Genomic DNA, 19554 nt, shown 5'->3' with positions numbered 1-19554 from the left:
TATTCATGTAAACATACTATTTTCAAATTTTCAGTTGTGTGTTCTAAATTTTTATAAAGAATTATCTCCTTTCTCATGATGTTATTTCCTTTCAGTTATTTAATGTAGATCATTTTAGAAGTACTGTTTTAAAATATAATTTTTGTATATTTATTTCTACTTATTCAGTAGTTCACAAGCAAAATTTAGTTTTGAGAAACAAATGATTATCTTTGTTTTTCATAAATTAAGTGCATCTGTCAACCTCATATATTCTACAAAGCTTCAAGGGAACATGTTTAGGTGTTTGAAACAAACTATAGCTATTTCCATCTATATCTGTATGTATTTCCTGATATGTGTATACTCAATGCAGCACTAACTAATAGAACTATAAGAATTATGAGTAATTAAGACAGAGTGTTCAATTTTGAGGAAGATTAAAACCTAGTAGCAATAATAGCAATACCTAAATTGTCTTAGGATTTTTTATTACATTATCATAAAATTATCCATTTCTGGGCTTCCCTGGCGGCACAGTGGTTGAGAGTCCGCCTGCCGATGCAGGAGACACGGGTTCATGCCCCGGTCCAGGAAGATCCCACATGCTGCAGAGCAGCTAGGCCCGTGAGCCATGGCTGCTGAGCCTGCGCGTCCAGAGCCTGTGCTCTGCAATGGGAGAGGTCACAACAGTGAGAGGCCCACATACAGCAAAAAAAAAAAAAAAATATCCATTTCTCCTTTGATAAAGCATAGGGGCAAAATTTGTGAACCTAAGGAAATAATGGTATGGTATAACATTCTGAAGGCTAAAATTGCTATAGACTCAAAAGTAACCTTCAATCTATATAGTTGTCCTTAATTGCTTGAATCTATTTAACATATTATAAAACACCATATTTTTAAAGTATCATTGAAGGAGACTTTATACTGTGCTTCCTTCTTAGCACTCTGGTCAAATGACAGAAAAATTGCAGGTGGTAGTGAAATTTTGTTTTCTAAGTAAAGAACATTCATGGAGCATTTATGATGGTATGCATCCTGAGAGTTAAGTTTTCAATCAGAATGCGTTGCTTCCATAACTTATAGTTATGATTGCAAGATTTGCTTTTCAGAATTTGCATTAAATCATTGTAAGCATAAGTATAATCTATAAGAAAATGAATTGCTTCTGTGTTCTGCACCTGAACAAAGTGTTTGCTTTTGATGTGACATTGATGAATAACTCTGTTCTATAGGAAAATGGAAGCATTAGTCACTACAAACAGTTGAAGTTGCCAGAGCCACTGGTTGACAGAGGGACAGGACACAAGGGTGAGTAATGTTTATGTTTTTCTTAAAATTGTGTCCTTCATATAATATTTTTTTTTCTCCTTTGGAGAAGTACAATACATAGCATCTGTATTTTATGTTAAGTTCATTACCTAAATACGGAGTTTAACTTCCAGGCATTGCTCAACTTCTTTAAGCAGATATATGTAGGTGTGATTCATCTAAGCCAGAAAGAGAGAAAAGAGTTAATCACAGAGTTTATAAAAGTCTTTCCCCAGAGAAGTGAGATACCAGTATTTTCTCTTTTAATACATTTAAAACAAGCAAACCGTCAGCCCAGTTTAGATTTATTATTCTTCATTGATTGTCTCATTCTCTTGGAGGACATTCTGGCAGTAAAGCAGTAGATACATTGCATCCATCATCATGTGTCAAAGGGTCATCAGGTCGGTGGCTCTTTTTGAACTTTGCTGTTTCACAAAACCATAGCTGAGTATTATAGGCAGAAGTTTGACATTTTCAGGATGAAAATCAATTTTCTTTTATGTATTTGTGAAGTGAGACTTGTGCTTTGATTGCAGAAGAAATGGCTTTTGGAACTTTGGAGTAACAAAATAGGAATTAAGATAAAATTTGGCTAATAATAGCTTCAGTGAAAGCAAGGAGAAGTATATTTTGTGGTCTAATAATATTTTAAATCCATGGAAATAGAACCAGAAATGGAAACTTATGGAAATAGGCACAGAAATAGATAATTTCTTCCAAATTGAGATAGCAATGGGTGAAATTTATATTTAAGGAGCTCAGTTAAAAGTGGAACATGATGTTTCAGATGTTTAAAAGCATTCAGAAAATGCTTTTAAAGAAGAAATACATAATTGTAATCTGTAATTCATAAAAAAAAATAGTGTGTATATACATGCCTGCTTAGTTTTGAATTCCTCTCACTCCTAGCAGAATGTAGGCTTCTGAAAGATAAAGAACCTGTCTGTTTTGTCCACCATTGTACTTATAGCATCTATCTTAATGCTGTGGCATAGTAGACACTGCATAAATATTTGCTATCTCAATATTTTAAAATATTAAAAATAATATATTTACAATGGTATATTTTTATTATATAACTATAAATGTGACATGAAAAGCAGCTTTGTGGGGGATTTATAGAATTTTGAAAATAAACAGTTGAAGTAATTTTCTATTGTCAGTAATTATGAATTCATTTTTTTAAAAATCTACTTGTTTTAAAAGTGCTACTCTAGGTATTTTTTTGTATATATAAGATATGTCTGTGTAAGTGTATTTAAATATACATGAGGCATTGTAATTCCAACAATAGCTTTATTCCTCATATATGCATATTTAAATTCCTGTGGAACAATGTATTTCAGATAATATATTTTTCATACAAAGGAACATGTACATTTTTAAAAAAAATCATGATTGCATTTTGTTGATGAGTTCATAAAAGCATGAAAATAATAATTGAAAAGAGATCAATTTCCTGTCCTAAAGTTTCTTGCTGTTTATAGTTCAAGATAAATTCCAATGAATTTTCTCTGACTATTGAAAGAAAATGTGTAAATAGCTTATTATTGCAGAATTATTTTTAACATATGTTATTAACATACCAATTCATGTGTTTGCACATGTGCATAAGTAAAAATAGACAGATAATCTTAGAACAGGATCAAAGTTTCCAGCACAAACACTCTCATATGCAACAGCTCTCAGTTCTCCACCTTTCAGTAAAGTAAATTCCTTGAAGCCTGAGAATAAGTATGCTTGATGTGCACCTCCCTACCCAACTTGTATGGTAGGAGTGTGTTCAAATATTGAATAATAAAGATGAGGCCATTATAACTCTATTTTACTAGAGGTAAAAAGAGTATCCTTAAAAAATATAGTAAAATAGAGTATATTTTTGTTTTTCCTTTTTGAGATTTTAGGGAAATTCTTTCTTTGTGTGTGTATGTGTCCTGACCTTAGTATAAAGAATATCTGTTTCTCTCCTTGGGTAATTGATACACTGTTGGCACTGTTATGTAACAAATTACCAAACAAACAATCAAGTTGGAAAGGAATTTAGTAATTTTGCAGAAACATCCTCAATATGTATTTCAACTACTTAAGTTTTATAAGCTGTTACCTTCCCTATGCTCTGATTTTACTACTTAATATTTTATCTTAAAGCGTTGTGTGAATCTATTTCAAATCATTTTTGTAATTAAGTATCATATTAAATAAATATATTTAACAGCTAAAGTATTCAAAGAAACATTTACATTTATAGGTATTATTAATAGTGTTCTCAGTTGTACTAATAGGGCAAGGAAACAAAACATTGACCAAAGAGAGTATTTTAGAGACCGACCATCAATGAAGGAACTTTATGAGGAATAGGTGAAGTCAAATAATACCACTGCCAAAATGTGGGATAAAGTTCCCTGAGTACATTAGTACTGAGTGCCTAAGTACTCAGGCTTTACTTGTCAGTTGATTTTTGCTCACTTAAAAGCTTAAGTTGGAAGGACAGAGGAACAGAGGCTCCAACCGGGGTCTGACTCTAAAACCAGAAGAGAGTCTACTACACCTTGCTGTCTCTCCTTTGATAATCGGAAGGCATCTGGTCAGGTTTAGAGTAAATGAGTTGCACGATTTATAAATCCGAGGACGTGGATCTTTATATATCAAATTTACCTTTGTGAGGTAATCCTAGATAGTCTCTTTGGAGTATACATGTGTCAACTTAATTATAATTATTTTTGTATCGACTATTAGATTAAATGAATGGAATAACTAAATAAACTGTGCACATTTCTAAGCCTTTGGGAAAATAATGTATTTTGAGTTAGCATCTCTTCCCATCATCAACGTCTTCAGTTGAAGAAAAAACATCTAAAGGAACAGAAGTGAGGCAAACTATATTTTCTAAGGGAAGAATTGAGATTGAAGAAAGCAGTAATATAAGAACTAATAAGAAAACACACAAAGTAGTTTCTACGTTTAATGGGGCTATTGATTGTGTAATCAATCACATTAATATACCTAAACCTGGTATTACTGGCTCCATTTATATTAGATTAAATAATTTTAAACCTGAGATCAAAGATTTTCCCCTCAAGTACATTTGCAGCTGTTTTGATGTTAATTATCCATGTCACTGAGATAATTACTGCCTTACTTGTTTATAGTGCAAGGTATGTTTTAACTTTTACCTGAAGAAAGCTTAAGTAGTCCTTTTATCAAGGGTCAGGGAAGTTTGCTAAGGGGCTTAATTATACTAGAAAAAATCACTAGAAGAATAAGTGAATTCACAGAGAGTTAAATATTATCAGATGAGGGCAATACTTTAAAGGGAAAACTGCAATTCAGTTGTTTTCTTTTTTTTCTTGCACTTACCTAAAGCAGCATTAGCCAAACTGATGATCCCCAGGTAGCTGGGCCTGAGATACAGTCCATTAAAAAAAATTCCATAGATCAAAAATACTTGGGAAGTCAGAGAAATGACATGAAAATTAGTAATACATAATAGGAATACAAGTAATATTTAATAGGAATCACAGGTTCAGAGAATGTCTGCCTTATGAAAACTGTTAAATTTTAGTTCTCTAACTTATTTGACCATTGAATTATTGTTGCTTTTGACCATTTTAGTAACAAGATTTAAGTAAACTTTTCTATAAGGGGTCAGATAGTAAATATCGGTGGCTTTGTGGGCTTATATATAATATATGGTCTCTGGGGTAACTACTCAGCCTTTGTAGTACAAAAGTGGCCTTAGATCATACATGAACAAATTAGCCTGGCTGTGTTCCAATGCAACTTCACCAGAAGAGCCAGTGGGCTGGATTTGGCCTGTGTGCAGTAGTTGGCCAACCCTGCTAAAGATATAGGGGTTCTTTCTGGAAATCTTTATTCTTGAGATCCTTCTTTATTTATAAAAACAAAACTCTCTAAATATTAAGATTCAGGGAGATAACTCATCCTCTTTTCTGACTATAATTTTTGACAAGTATGTAGCAGTAAAGAAGGACATGATGAAGAGAATCACTTTTTATAGAGAAATCAACTCTATCAACCCCTGGTATCCGTGGCTATCACACCAATATCAGGATCTGTGCCAGGTACTGTGTGGCTAAGGAAAATGAATCACGTACTCTCTCCCTGCCCTTGAACTTTACGCTCTACTGGGAGTGATGGTGATAATTTTGCAGAGGGCAGGAAATGGAACTAGTACACTCAAAAAATTAATAACGTGTGTGATATAAATGTCACATGAGAAGTAAAACATTTTCCAAGGAGATTAAAAGGAAAAAAATGGTTTGGTTATAGGTATAAGGCAGGCTCTGTATAAAAGATATTGTTTCAGACAAGCTTGAAAGACTGTAACTAGACTTCAACAGGCAGTGTTATGGAAGACAGGATAATGAGAAGGCATTGTTGCTAGATGGAAGGGCGTGAATAAGGGAAAGGTGGTGGCAGTGGGGAAAGCAAGTTACTTTTGCAGCAAATATTCAGGAGGCAGGAGCATATTACATAAGACTGAAAAATAAGTCTTCATCAACAAGATACTTAATCCAACAGAAATGCCAAACCCCTGAAGGATATAAGCATGGTAGAGACAAATTTGTTCTTTAAGGGGTACCTATTTGCCCCCAGGGAAATGTGTATGATGCATATGTGTATATTGCCTAATGATGCTGTTTAGACTGTCTGTTCCAAATTGTGACATAAAGCATACTTAACATGCTTTAAGTAGTTTTGAGGGTTTCAGGGACCAAAACACATTATCTGGATATTTCAGGATTGATTGCTGCTGCCTTTGCAGTCATTGTGCCCAAAGTTAAAGCAAGAAGGGAAAAGATGCACCAAATGTGGCAACTCTCTTTACTGGGGGGAAGTCAAACTTTCCAGAAGCACCAACCAGATTTTTCCACTTATATTTTGTGACCCAGAAATGGATCAGATGGCCACTCCTTGATCTACGGGATATGGGGAAAACAACTATTTGGCTTTTCTAACTTTCATGTAGGAAGTGAAGGGGTATCAGAGGATTTAGAGTAGCTTTAAAGATGCGCACAGAGACAGCTATTGGAATTCTTAAGTATTTTATAAGAATTTTCAAAAGATGATTTTAGCCAAACTACACCTTATAGTTATTTCCAAGAGTAATCAATATAATCTGATAAATTTATTGAGGGAGAAAGGGAAAACAGTCTTTTGAAACAAGAAGGTAAACAAAGATACATCAGAGCCAAGCAATAGAGCTGAAACCTGTTAGACTAGGATATGACAAAATATTCATAGCTTTTCCATTTGAAATTATATTAGCATCTTCTTAGTCTTAATAGTTATTTGTGGTTTATGAGTGGTGTATTATAATGTAGAATTGGTATAAAACTTCTGAGGATTTGCAGTCAGAAAATCTGAAATATAATCCCAAGTCCACCATCTACTAGCTATTTAGCTGTACTAAAGTCATTTAGCCACACAAGACATCAGCCTCCCTTTCATCATTTCTAAAATGAGGATGATAATAATTGCCTTTCACACCGTGTAGGTTTGTTGCAAAACCCAAATGAGGTGATAATTTTTTAATTGCTCCATCAACAGCAAAACATGCTAAGCCTTCTCTCTCTCGATCTGTCGCTCCCTTTTTTCCTCTCTCCCAGTCATATATTTTCATACATAAAAATCTCCCCCTTAAAATCTTGAGATTATAAATGCCATCATAGAGATATAGTCAGTGCATCTCCAATAGCTTCTGTCACTCCGTTTGTTTTTTTCTGCTTAGACCAAATTGAATCATGCTATTAGGTGCTCCTTCTTTAATGATTACGTCTATCTCTCACTTCAAATGCTTTTGTCTCTGACCCCAGCCCCTCTGAATGCCTGTCAGATATAATCAGCTATTATTCTGTTTGTTTGTACATTGAGGTTCATATATCAAGAATAGGGAAGCTGGTAGTGGAGGCACTTCTGTTCTGGAATATAATTAATGGCTGGCATGATTTTGCATCGTTAAGAATGAGGAGAGTTTCCTTCTTCAAGGTACTGAGGACTCGTGAACCTTTGAAATGTGTAAGGTCAATGATATTTCCTCTTCTCCGCAATTACTCCTGTCTTATATCTGTTTATCACATCAGTAAAATCCCACAGAATTTGTATTCACATATCAGATCAGAAATCCAAACCTAGCATTCATCACCACTAGTTGTATTAAAAGTTTTAAAAATTATTGAGTGTACTCTCTAGAAGACAATAAGAAATATATAAACATATTTATATATGATTTTAAATATAAGTGCTTTTAAAGTGATAGACTATGATTAATTTACAAAAAATTTGTGTAATATTTATGTGTAATATGTTTTTAATGATTTTCTATACACACATCCCTGTCTATAATTGTAAGTACCTTCACATATGTGTTAAGATTCTTTATAGTGAAAGTAAGAAAATGCAACTCAAATTAGCATAAACAAAGTAAGTTTATTGACTTATGAATCTGAAATTCTAGAATTCATCTTTAGGCTTCAGGAAAGGATTGATCCAAGAGCTTAGTGATTTTAAGCTTAAATTTCAAGCTTTGATTTTAAACTTAGTGATTTTTCAGCTTTGATTTCATTGGTGATAACTTCATTTTAAGACAGGCTTTCCTTATATCTCAGTCTAACCTATCTATTCTCCATGTTCTATATGCTTCCAAATTAATATCTGTAGCATTCCCCCCAAAGTCACTAATCCCTTCCGTTTAGCCCATTTTGTCACATGCCCACCTCTGAGCCAGCCAATCACTGTGGCCAGCGCTTACTGCCTTAGCTTAGGTTATAAACTCCACGTCTGGAATAAGGTAACTGTCAGCATGCCCAGATCACAGAAATAGAAACTCTTGAAAACAGAAAGAAGGATGTCAGGGTGCCAATAAACAAAGCGCACTCTACTTCCATGATGAGAGAGTCAATTTTAACTATGCATATAGGTATACTTAGTGTCTGGATTCTAACTCCTGATATAAAGAATAAAGACAGATATTCTCCCAGGAGGATAGGAAATAATTTTGTTATCGTGAACTATTAAGCTAAACGACGTAAAATTGCCACTTGGCAGGGTCAAAATGGTAAAAATCAGCGACTTCATATAGATTAACAAATATCAGCTTTAATGGAAAACTGGGCATAATTGCCTCAGCAATTCCGAAGATCGCAATCATTAGTCAGTACATATTACATAATATCTTCCAGTATTTAACTAGCTTATTTATTAGTATATCTTTGCAGTAATGAATTTCATTAAGTTTCCTAGAGGTATATATTTTCTCAATTTATTTAAAAATTTCAGCAAGACTGGAACTTCTTAAGGTTAGCTCTTCATTGGATACTGTATTGGAATATTGGAAGCTCAAAAATGACCTATAGTATAGTTATCTTTAAATATATATCCAAGATACAAATGATTTGGCTGTGTTCATGAATTGGAGTGTGGATCCCTGATATTCTATTTTTTATATGCATGAAATAAACCGCTTTATTTCTGGGGAAGCATTTACTCTCTTCATTGGTTTCCTGGGTTTGTATGTTTTTGATATCTATGCATGAGTCCTCTCTGGACACCTCTTGATGAGTCAGTCTTGACTTTGTCTTGGTTAACTGCTGAACCATTTGGATGGGGCCTTACTGAAAAGTTATCTATGTTCAGATCCTTGTCAGAAAGCAATAATATCTGATCTTTATTCACAAATACATATCAAAACTTGCTTTTACAAAGCATTCTTTAAGGACTTTTTCCTCTTCATTTTATAGGCATACTAAGTGCACGTTGGCAACAGCTCATGCCCTCAGGGAATTGGTGGGAATTGCCACCATTCTTGAAATACCTACATGTGGAGAAGTTCTTGAAGGAAAAAACTCCAAAATCACCTTAGTGTTTCTACCAAAGGGAAGTTAAAAATGTTAGTTACAACACAACCTTAAATGACCTCATTGAAAAATATTTTTCTTTGCCCTCTGAGGCCTAAAATAAGTTTTTTTTTTTGATCAGTGATTTTCTTGATTATTAAATACACATAACTAAAATTGTTACATCTTGTTTTTGCTAATTGCTAGAAAACTCAGAGCCAAATCTGTGGTCACTCTCTTAGAATGCCATGCGAGACCTTTGGTGTTCATTTAATTTTGCCCATCCTTCTTCACCCTCTTCCTAAATTTTTGGCCAAAATAACACTTTTCTTAATAACCAAAATGAGAATTAAATGTAGAACATAAAAAACAATAAAATTATATACCAAAAAGAAAGAAAAATATGAATAAAAATTAAATAGAGACAATACCTATAGTCACACTCCACTAAAGTAACCACTGTTAACATCTCTGATGTCTCACTTATCATTTAATTTATCATTTACAAATTGGACCATGTCACTATAAGCTTCCTAAAATCCTCTTTGGAACAACATGGTATCTATCTGCACTTCTGTATTTATCAACATCTATACTTCGACATTCCATCTTTCCGCTCTATACTGCCTAAAGAAATCTTGTCCCTCCTTTGGTGGCTGTAAGAAATAAGGACAGGTGTGTTACAGCAGCAGGCTGTCACTACCACAACAAGCTCAATTCAAATCCTAAGCATGTCAAGGAAGTGAAGTCCCTCATTGTGCAATCTGAGAACCACTTCCTCAATGATACTTTTTGGGTACAGGAGGAGGCAAAGCAGGTATCACCAATAGTTCAGCCTGATTTACCTGATTTATTTAGATTTAGTGGAGGAGAATTGGTCAGAAGTAGAAAGAAGATGTCAGTGATATCCTAGAAGTTCTTAACATGCATACTTCAATTTCTACATTTGTATGGGATGAAAAATTCCTCCTTTCTATATTTCCTTTTATGCTCTATCTAATTATCCACTAAGTATCTTCCTCATAGTGGTTGACAGCAATTTCTGAGGGATTCCTAAGGGCTGCTTACTTCCTAAAAGGGGGAAGTAGTGTGGTATTCTAGACTTTCTCTGAAGGTGCTGCACACCTCCCTAAGTGATAACTTTAATAATAGTTGCTTTACTTTGAACCAAGTGCTAAGCATTTTAAGCTTCTGTAATCCAAATTTTGCAAAAAATAATACACTGATTTTTATTATTTTAAATTAAAAGTCTATTTTTTTGGTGTGATTCTATTTTTTTTTACTAGTTTTTGAAAACCTTTTCTCTAAGGTACCATTAGTCTCCTTGTACATTTTATTCTGTATTTTCCCCATTATACTCTTCATATGCATATATACACACACATAAATGTAGACCTTATATGTACATACAAATGCACATGGAACTTTGCAACTGCGTATTTTTAAAGTTGATTTCCTTTGACTAATACTGCACTTGTTTTCACTTTAATATGAAATATACATGTATCTATCTATCTATCCATCCCTAGAGGATTTCTGGATAACTTGAAACACTGACACTTGAAAGATTTTCACAGTTATTAAAAATAACTCTTACTTAGTAAATGCAAGAAAACCTGTAAGGTCTTTATTTCTCATAGACATGCTATTTTAATTTTAAAGTGACTTCTAACACCCTGAAAAATAAAATTTATATTTTCTTAAGTGCTATGAAAGTTTTCTTCATATTAACATTTCAGTTTAACACCTAGTGGTCTCATTTTTTTTCTGAGCATATATTACAAATAATGTACTTCAAACCCAAGCCAGAAATTAGACTGTATTAAAGGAAAATGTATATAGTAATGACCCATATAATGAGTTTTTACATTGTAATTTCTCACTCTATGTGTACAAATTGAGTTACAGATTTAGTCATTTTCAGAACATAATTCAGTTTGTAAATGTTTGAATGTGCTTCTCTCTATAACGATTTGACAACTTCTGGCTTAAGTCCATAGTCACAGCAGTTCTTCTGATGACTTTTTGGAGCAGAACCTGACTCCTTATCTTCAGTGTGTGTACATCTTGCCTGAGGGCAACACTTAGGCTATAACGTGGCAGATCCAGAGATGTTTATGTTCTTGAACCTCAAGAACCAATGCCCATGTAGGTTTCACTACATGAAGCCAGTTATGTGGAAGATAAATTAGAAAGGAGTGGTTCTTGATACAGTTAAACCTGAAAAGACAATAAGCAAGGGAAGGGTGGCTTAACACAAGGCTAACTCTAGGTACCGGCACAGAGGGTCCTTTGAGAATTTGTAAAAGATCCTTCTCTGAGAAGAAAACTTAATCTCCCTCACCCCAGTAATGATTACAAAAATTCAATCACTGTGCATAAAACAATTTAGAGAGGTGAACGCTTACTCCAGACTGATGTAGCCCATGCCAAGGTGTACAGCTTGATGAAGGAAAGAGCAGACTGGATTTCGGCCTTCCACTTGGGTAATCTTCTGGGGGCACTGATGGGCAGGATGCAGTGTGGGCAGCCTTAGGATAGTCTCTGTGTTTAGGTCCTCAATCTAATTCTGTATATCTGGACTAATTTTTTTTATTGATAGAGACATTTCAGATATATAAGACATATATGTGGGTAATCAGATAAAGTTGATCATTTAGATGATACAGATGAAAAATAACTATGCTTTCAAAGCAAAGTATTAAAATCATTCATTATTTTGGATTTTAATCTCATTTTGTATTTTTTAAAAGATCACGTGTATTTTGACTATCACTATATGCTCCTCTAATCATAAGGTTAAATATTTCAATTAAAATAAAGAAATCATGGTGATGGGAGGAAAGTGTATAACTCTAACCCTAAACAACTCACAGAATTTACATAAGTATTGCATGCATGTATATGTATATGTATACAGAAACACACATGCATACACTACACACACACACACACACACACACACACACACACACACACACACATATAAAATTAGGAAGGCCATGCACTTTTTATTTTATAATATAGTCCTTTTATTTAAGTTAAAATATTACAATTATTTTTTCCCATTCAAATACTAACTGCTTTCTTAGGGCAAGTTTGAATTGCTCTTTAAAAGATCTAATTAAGATATTCAACTCTTTTTATTTCTTTGAACCTGTCTTCTCTGTCATAGTTCAAGTTTTCATCATCTCTGATTGGAATTGTTTCCCATAAATATCTTTCAGCTTTTAGGTAGTCCTTCATATATGACTAGTGTCATTTAGCAGGGAAGATGGACCTGAATGTTAATCTCATTCATTTTCAAATCTTTGCTCTAACGTGTATGAGCTTTATGATCTCTAACCTCTGCTATACTCTCCAACTTATCTGTTGCAATTCCCTCTTTATTCCCTTATAAATTATCACCAATTAAGCATGAATTGAAGAATTATAGGTTTACAGTCCCTTATTTACAATTTTAAAATGTAAAGACATTCTGAACAATTAATTTTTTTGTAGTTCATCAGGTGACAGAACAATCCTGACCTGTTGTGAGGCTCATATTGACTCTATGTACCCACTTAATGTAGATATTCATACTTCACTATAGAAATATTAATGTATTTGATTATGAGATACAACCCCAGACCCCAATGAAATGTTGCATAATCTTCTATATATGGATTAAACTACTTACTATAAAAAAATCTGTATTTTGACACCCACCTGTTGGCAAGGTTTTCAGAGAAAGGATGTGAATTTATAATTGCAGCAACACCTGGTATAGCCAAGCCTCTGTGTACTTGTCCATTGTTGGAATTGTTCTACCACAACCATACCTCTCTGTACAATTGACCCTTGAACTATACAGTTTGAACTGTGTGGGCCCACTTATGCATGGATTTTTTTCAATAAATATATTGAAACACTCTTTGGAGATTTCTAAAAATTTGAAAAAAACTTGCAGATGAACCATATAACCTAGACATATTGAAAAAAATTAAGAAAAAGGTGAGTCATGAATGCAAAAATATATGTAGATACTGATCTGTCTTTACATAGGCATAAGGTGAGTGATATTTAATATAAAATTAATAGTGTGTTTGTTTTCTTACTGTTTTATAACTTTGGTTTCAAAGAATTACAGTACTATACAGTGTAACTCTCTTATAATTGGAGAAAATGCGTATTAGCCTATCATCACAGATAAGAGTTTTTTTAAAAAAAGTAACAGTTTCCAATCCTGCATTGTGAATATGACCGTAATACTGTATGCCATAAAAATTTTTATAATGATTTATTCATTAGTGTAGAGGTGAGGCTGTTGTGAAGCAATCATATGGATTACACTAGGTTACCATAAAGCAATCATATTTCTGCTTCTTTGTTGTGACTGCATAGATCATCAGACCTGTAAATAAATACGAATTTTGCTTTTCACATTGTCTTATTTTTTATGCCTAGTGTTAGTAATATGTATAATATCTACAGTGTTTTATATCTTATAAGACAATATTGATGTAAATTTTGACAGACAATTCTTGTAAACAGATGGTGTAAACTTACATTATTGATAAATACAGTATAGTACAGGAAATGTATTTTCTCTTCCTTTTGATTTTCTTAACATTTTCTTTTCTGTAGCTTACTTTATTGTAAGAATATAGTGTGGAATGCATGTGTTAATTGCCTGTGTTATTGGTAAGGCTTGCAGTCAACAGTAATCTATTAATAGTTAAGTTTTGGAGGAGTCAACAGTTATACTCAGATTTTCAACTGCATGGGGGTCAGGGCCCCTAACCTCCACATTGTTCAAGAGTCAACTGTACTCCCTTCTCTCCCATCCTCTTACAAAAATCCCATATATCCCTCAAAATCCATCTTAGTCATTACTTCTTCCCTGACTCACCTCTCATCCTTGTTGATTATTGAAAGGCATCATTTCTATATCGTGTCTTTATTCTTGCCACCCAGTATTGTGCTTACCTATTTATATGTGTCATTTCTACTAAATCCTAAAATATGTGAGAATTAGAACTGTGGCTTTTTTGTCTTTATATCATTAGTTCTTATCATTATCTTAATAAATAGCAGGGTCTTAAAATGTTTTGGGTTAATGCTTATTAAAAAATATTTATGGGAAATAATCTTAGCAAGAATAGAAGTCTTATTTTCCCCCCAAATATTTAACCACATTGGCCTCTGAGACAGGGCTCTGTGGGGTCACTAACAGAGTTTTACGTCAGGGTATCCCAGAATAAATTTAAGACAAATAAATAAATTTAAAACATTCTTGTTGAATGCCTAACATATGTTTTGACTGCTTATTAACTGCTACCTAACTCACCCACACGGAAAGAGTGAATAACTATTATTCACATCCTTATGTATTTTTAGATAACTAGCATTTATTAGTCATAACAATAATATGAACAAGAGACTAAATTTTTAATACTCTCATTAAAATTGTTTAACAGAATACTTACTCTCACATCTCTGCCTTCTCTAATTTTGAGAATACTTAGTGTACTCAAAATTTTTGAAGAAAGAAGTCAATTGCATTTTTCTGTCACTTGAAGGAAAAAATGCTACTATCCTTAAGTATTTAAATGTAAATTATCAGTGGTATCAAAGTGCATCTCTTCTAGATTTGCTATATGATAGGAATTACTCACTACCATATAAAGCAACTGAGAGAGAAGAATTTCTGCCCAGTTTGCCATTTGTTTCTCCTTCTGAGTTTTATACTTAAAAAGATATGCTAGGATCTTATGGAAGGCAAAATGGCATCTATGTATCTTTGCTGAAAAGGTAGATGCTTGGCTTTTATCCTACTGTTAACTATGATATTCAATTTATTTACTTCAGAAGGATGAAGAGATAAATTGACTGCAAATGTAAGATTGTGATTCTGAAGAGCCTCAGTTACCATCCAAACACTGCATTTGATTCTCTTATTTTAATATTCAACAACTTCAAAGTAAAACTGAGAGCTCTTGGCTTTTTATTCCTGCTGTGTGAAGCATTAGAAATATTGCATTCACTGCTTGTATTTTTTTCTGAACAACTATTAGTAAAACTTGAATACCAGTGATAGTTAACATTTTTGAAAGATATTTTTCTACCATCAAGGAGTTACCCCATTTAAGTGAAATATCATGACATTCTCATTTTTTAAGATTTATACTCTCTTTTCGATATTATGTGGCTATGTAAGCTGGTTAACAGGCTATGTAATCCCCAATTTGTGATATCATATCAAATATATAGCTTTGTTATGTGCATTAATTGAATCATTTGCCTGTGGCATGTTTTTGTGCAAATAGACTGTAACTATAAAATAAGGAGCAGTATATTTCTTTGGGAACACTTTTACATCTATATTTTGAGATTTAAATGATTAAGTTTTCAACTACTGTTTATCTTGACTTTGCTGTTGCCAAAAAGCAAACAACTTAAAAATTAGAGGTAAGGTTAATAGTATTTTAACTTTCAGAAATTTTAACTTGAACTTTCAGAAATTTTGTTTTAGCAGGCCTTTTAGTTTGTGTAGACTTGCCTTTAAATTGTGTAAAATTGTGTAAAGTTCCAGTAACTAAAACATTTTTGTCATTAAAATACTTTCTTTTTTGTTCTAAATGCCTGTGGATTGGCAGGTTTTAGTAAATATCTATAGCCTCTCCAGCATCCATTCAGCTCCTTTTCTCTTTCCCTCTCCCCTGCCCTGCCCAAATTGAACTCAGTTTTTCCAGCATGTACTTTGGGTGAGAATGCTCCCAATGTTTTGTGTGGGCTCTGAGTAGTTTAACCACTCAGAGTAATTCAATATGTGCCTAACATCCTCTTGGCCATAATTCAAGAATGAGAACATGAGGCCTTTCAGGTCAGTCAGAACCAACTGGACTCACTTCTGGGGCTTTGAATCTAGAATAGAATGTAAAAGTAGCTCAAGGAACTGTCAGAGTCCTTTTTGGATGTTAATACTACAGAAGCAGATCTGAAAAAAAAAGAGAAAGGTACTTTGCCTGGGTCACAACTTGAAACTACTTGATAAATAGTAATCTGATAACTTGTATCTGGAACCTTTAATTATGTGAAACTATAAGTGACTGTCCAAACCAATTTGAATTGTTTCTTTCTGTCACCTTCAATATAGATTTCTAACTATTACAGAGGGTATTGAGTTTTTATTGCCTAATAATGTTTTTCTTATCAGCAAGTATTCATAAAATGATTTTACTTTATAGCTGTACTTTGTAGCTTCTGACACTTAACTTGAGAATTAATATAAGTGTGTACCTGTTGATATGTTATACCGTGTCTTTAACCAGGATTTTAAGACTTTCATTGAGTACAGATAAATTAATTTTTTACATGAAAAGTATTGACTAAGTACTAGAATTGTTTTTAGTGTTTTTGAATTTATTTACATTTAGTTTCAATCAATTAAGAAATACTCTTGAGAGGCTGCTCCATTTTAATACTTTCAAATGATCATGAATTTTTCTGCCATTTAAATTAGTATAAACTAACTAAATACACTGAAATATGTTTAAGCAATATTGCCTATTTTTTAAGCATCATGTTTTATATTTGTATCTATTATTTCTAGTCTGAGAGAATTAAAGTCAAAAACTAAAGTGAACCCTGTATTCCCATCAAGAGATAATAAAGCTCATATTAATTTGATGATAACAGACACATTTCCCTAAGTTTTATGCTTATTTAGTTTCTAAAATTTAATCATAACTTATCTTAAAATTCTGTCATTAACTTCACTTGAACTTTTCAAGAATTCTTTTTGAGAACCCATTGTGTATGTCTTAGTAGAAACTTATTGAAAGAGGCTGCTTTATAAAGATTAGGTCATGTTTTGTGTATGTTATATGACTTTTGAAGATTTGCTTAAGAAAAATAAAGGCTAAAGTGAAATCTTAAGAGGGGATATTATTTCTCTGCCCTTCAGACAATTTTCTGAAATGGATTTTCCAATAAGATGCTGGAAAGCATTTTCAATAGTGAAACTTTATATGCTAACCAAATTTAAGGGCTGTAATTTACTTTTAATTGTAGATCTGAAAGGTTAAATTTTTTTTCCTAATTAAATTCATATTTATTTTTTTATTTTTAATAGATTTTTATTGGAGCATAATTGCTTCACAATCCTGTGTTAGTTTCTGTGGGACAACAGAGCGAATTAGCCATATGCATACACATGTCCCCATATCCCCTCCCTCCCATCCTCCCTATCCTACCCCTCTAGGTCATCACAAAGCACAGAGTTGATCTCCCTGTGCTATGCTGCTGCTTCCCACCAGCCAACTGAAAACTTCCCACCAGCCAAATAAACTGAAAATTTCTCTTAATTCTTTAGACTTTTATCTCTAATAGTATTTTAGGTCTAGGAACTTAGTTATTATTTCTTACACATTTTTGCCCTAAATATTAGGGAAGCTGCTGACAGAAAAGAAGGTGATGATCTGATGAAAAGAACCTATGTCTTTTGAAATTTTAGACAAAATAAGGAAAGGATCAGAGTTGACAGAGAAAATGATCAGTGTCAAAAGTCCTTATTACAAGTCACAATGTTATTTTAAGGGGTATGAGTTTAGCTCTGTTTTATTAAATAATAACAATTTTAATACATAAAATATGTGCACTTTAACACAGTTCAAAATAATAAATTATTTTACTTTGTAGATCTTTACATTGTAGATCATTAAGACTCTGTCTTCAAATAACCTCTGAATGGCTATCATATCCATCCTAGCTTAGTAGGATCCAGAATACCAAGTAACCTGTGACCAGGAGAGACACTGTAATACTTGTAATCCTGTGCCTTTATTAAAACTGCTCCTGTGAGAAAAGGGCCGAATATAAAGTAGCCATTTCAAATAGAACACATTTTATTTAAACGTCTATTTTAATATTTGTGTCATTTGCATATTTGAATTCATCTTTGGAAATGGTGGCTAATAATAGTCCCCAGTTATGATTTGTATCAGTATCATCAGGGATTAAAAAAAAGCCAACCATGACCAATTTATGTAAAAGGTACAAAGATCATCTCTTATCCTAGACACTGCTATGGTTACATGTTCTGCAGTCTCCAGTCGGCTCCAGGCTCCATGCCTTTCTTCTTGTCCAGGGCTTCTCTGTTGATGCCAAAAGGAAACTCACATTTTGGGATGCCAAGTCCATACCTAGAGGTCAGAAGTGTTAATAAACTGTTGAATGAAATTTTGACCAATGAAGATCAAGAGTTGATAACTGTTGCTCCCTTAATTTCCCCAGAAAGAAGGTTCTGAAACATATTTCTGGCTCTGTGTGTGTTCTAAGGGGTTGATCCAGCAGGCATTCCTATTGATGTCCCACTCAGTAATGCACCTTTGATTCGCTCCCCTCCTTCTCTGCTTAGCTCTCCACCCTACACTCCATCTCTCAGAATCCTATTCCCCAAAATAAAACATTAGCCGTTCAGCATTTACCTCAGGTTCTAGGGCAGGGGGCTTTAAAGTTATCCATGTACAGTCTCTTCTTTTCATTATAACGATATAAAATGCGGTCAAATATATATACTTACGATACTCTGTTCAGTTGATGGGGAAACATTTTTTTATAAGAACAATTTTGAGCCTTAGTTAAAACTACTTTTTCTCACTGTGTAGTATTTTCTGTACTAAAGTTACCAGATTCTAAAATTCATATTCGGGAGAGGGGAAGGTCCCTAAAAAAAAAAAGAAATGTTGAGAAAAAGGAATATATATTAATTCCTATTATTATAAATAAAATGCATGCTTATAATTTGAATAATATGAAATATAAGGCAGGAAAAATTTTCTATTTTAACCAAAGATAAAGTATATTTAATTTTATATTTTACTTTAAATATATTTTTAAAAAATGAAACTTATTGTTTGTGCCCATAGATATCCTGCCTTTTCCCACATTTCATGCATTAGCATTTTCTCCTTTTGTAGACTAGTATAGAAAAATGTGATTTTTAAAAAAATGGTAAAAAATCATATGATTATATGATTTTATCAGTTTATTTCATTAGTTCATTTTTGATGAATATTTAAGTTTATGTGCTTTTCTGGATATTTTCTTATAATTTTCTGGAAGTTAAGGTACTCTACCAAGGTCGAAGCATCTTTTATTTTGTATGCATGTGTATTTCTCACCTATTCTTTTTCAAAAATTATAGTTTCTCTTTGCATGCATTTAAGAATTGTTCAGCTACCAACAAGTATCCTATTGTTATCATCCACCTAACTTTTGTGATTCTACTTGTTCATGGATAATTTTAACACATGACACTCTCCCTTTATTTTCACCATTTTTTCCTATCATTGACTTTATTGATTTCAATGTTCCTGAAGATCATACATTCATACACTGATCTTATCAATTCAAACAG

General features: G+C 33.0%; 1 protein-coding gene across 1 annotated transcript in view; it reads left to right on the top strand.

Annotated features, from left to right (window-relative positions):
* Positions 1–19554, top strand: part of PCDH15 (protocadherin related 15) — a 1372333-nt gene that overhangs the window by 289567 nt on the left and 1063212 nt on the right. The window contains exon 3 of the mRNA XM_079899582.1: positions 1218–1293. The gene's annotated coding sequence lies outside the window, so the exon portion shown is untranslated. The remainder of the gene's footprint in view (positions 1–1217; positions 1294–19554) is intronic.

Source organism: Stenella coeruleoalba (assembly GCF_951394435.1).
Source record: "Stenella coeruleoalba genome assembly, chromosome: 16".
NCBI lineage: Eukaryota > Metazoa > Chordata > Mammalia > Artiodactyla > Delphinidae > Stenella > Stenella coeruleoalba.
This window is presented reverse-complemented; position numbering and strand designations above follow the sequence as displayed.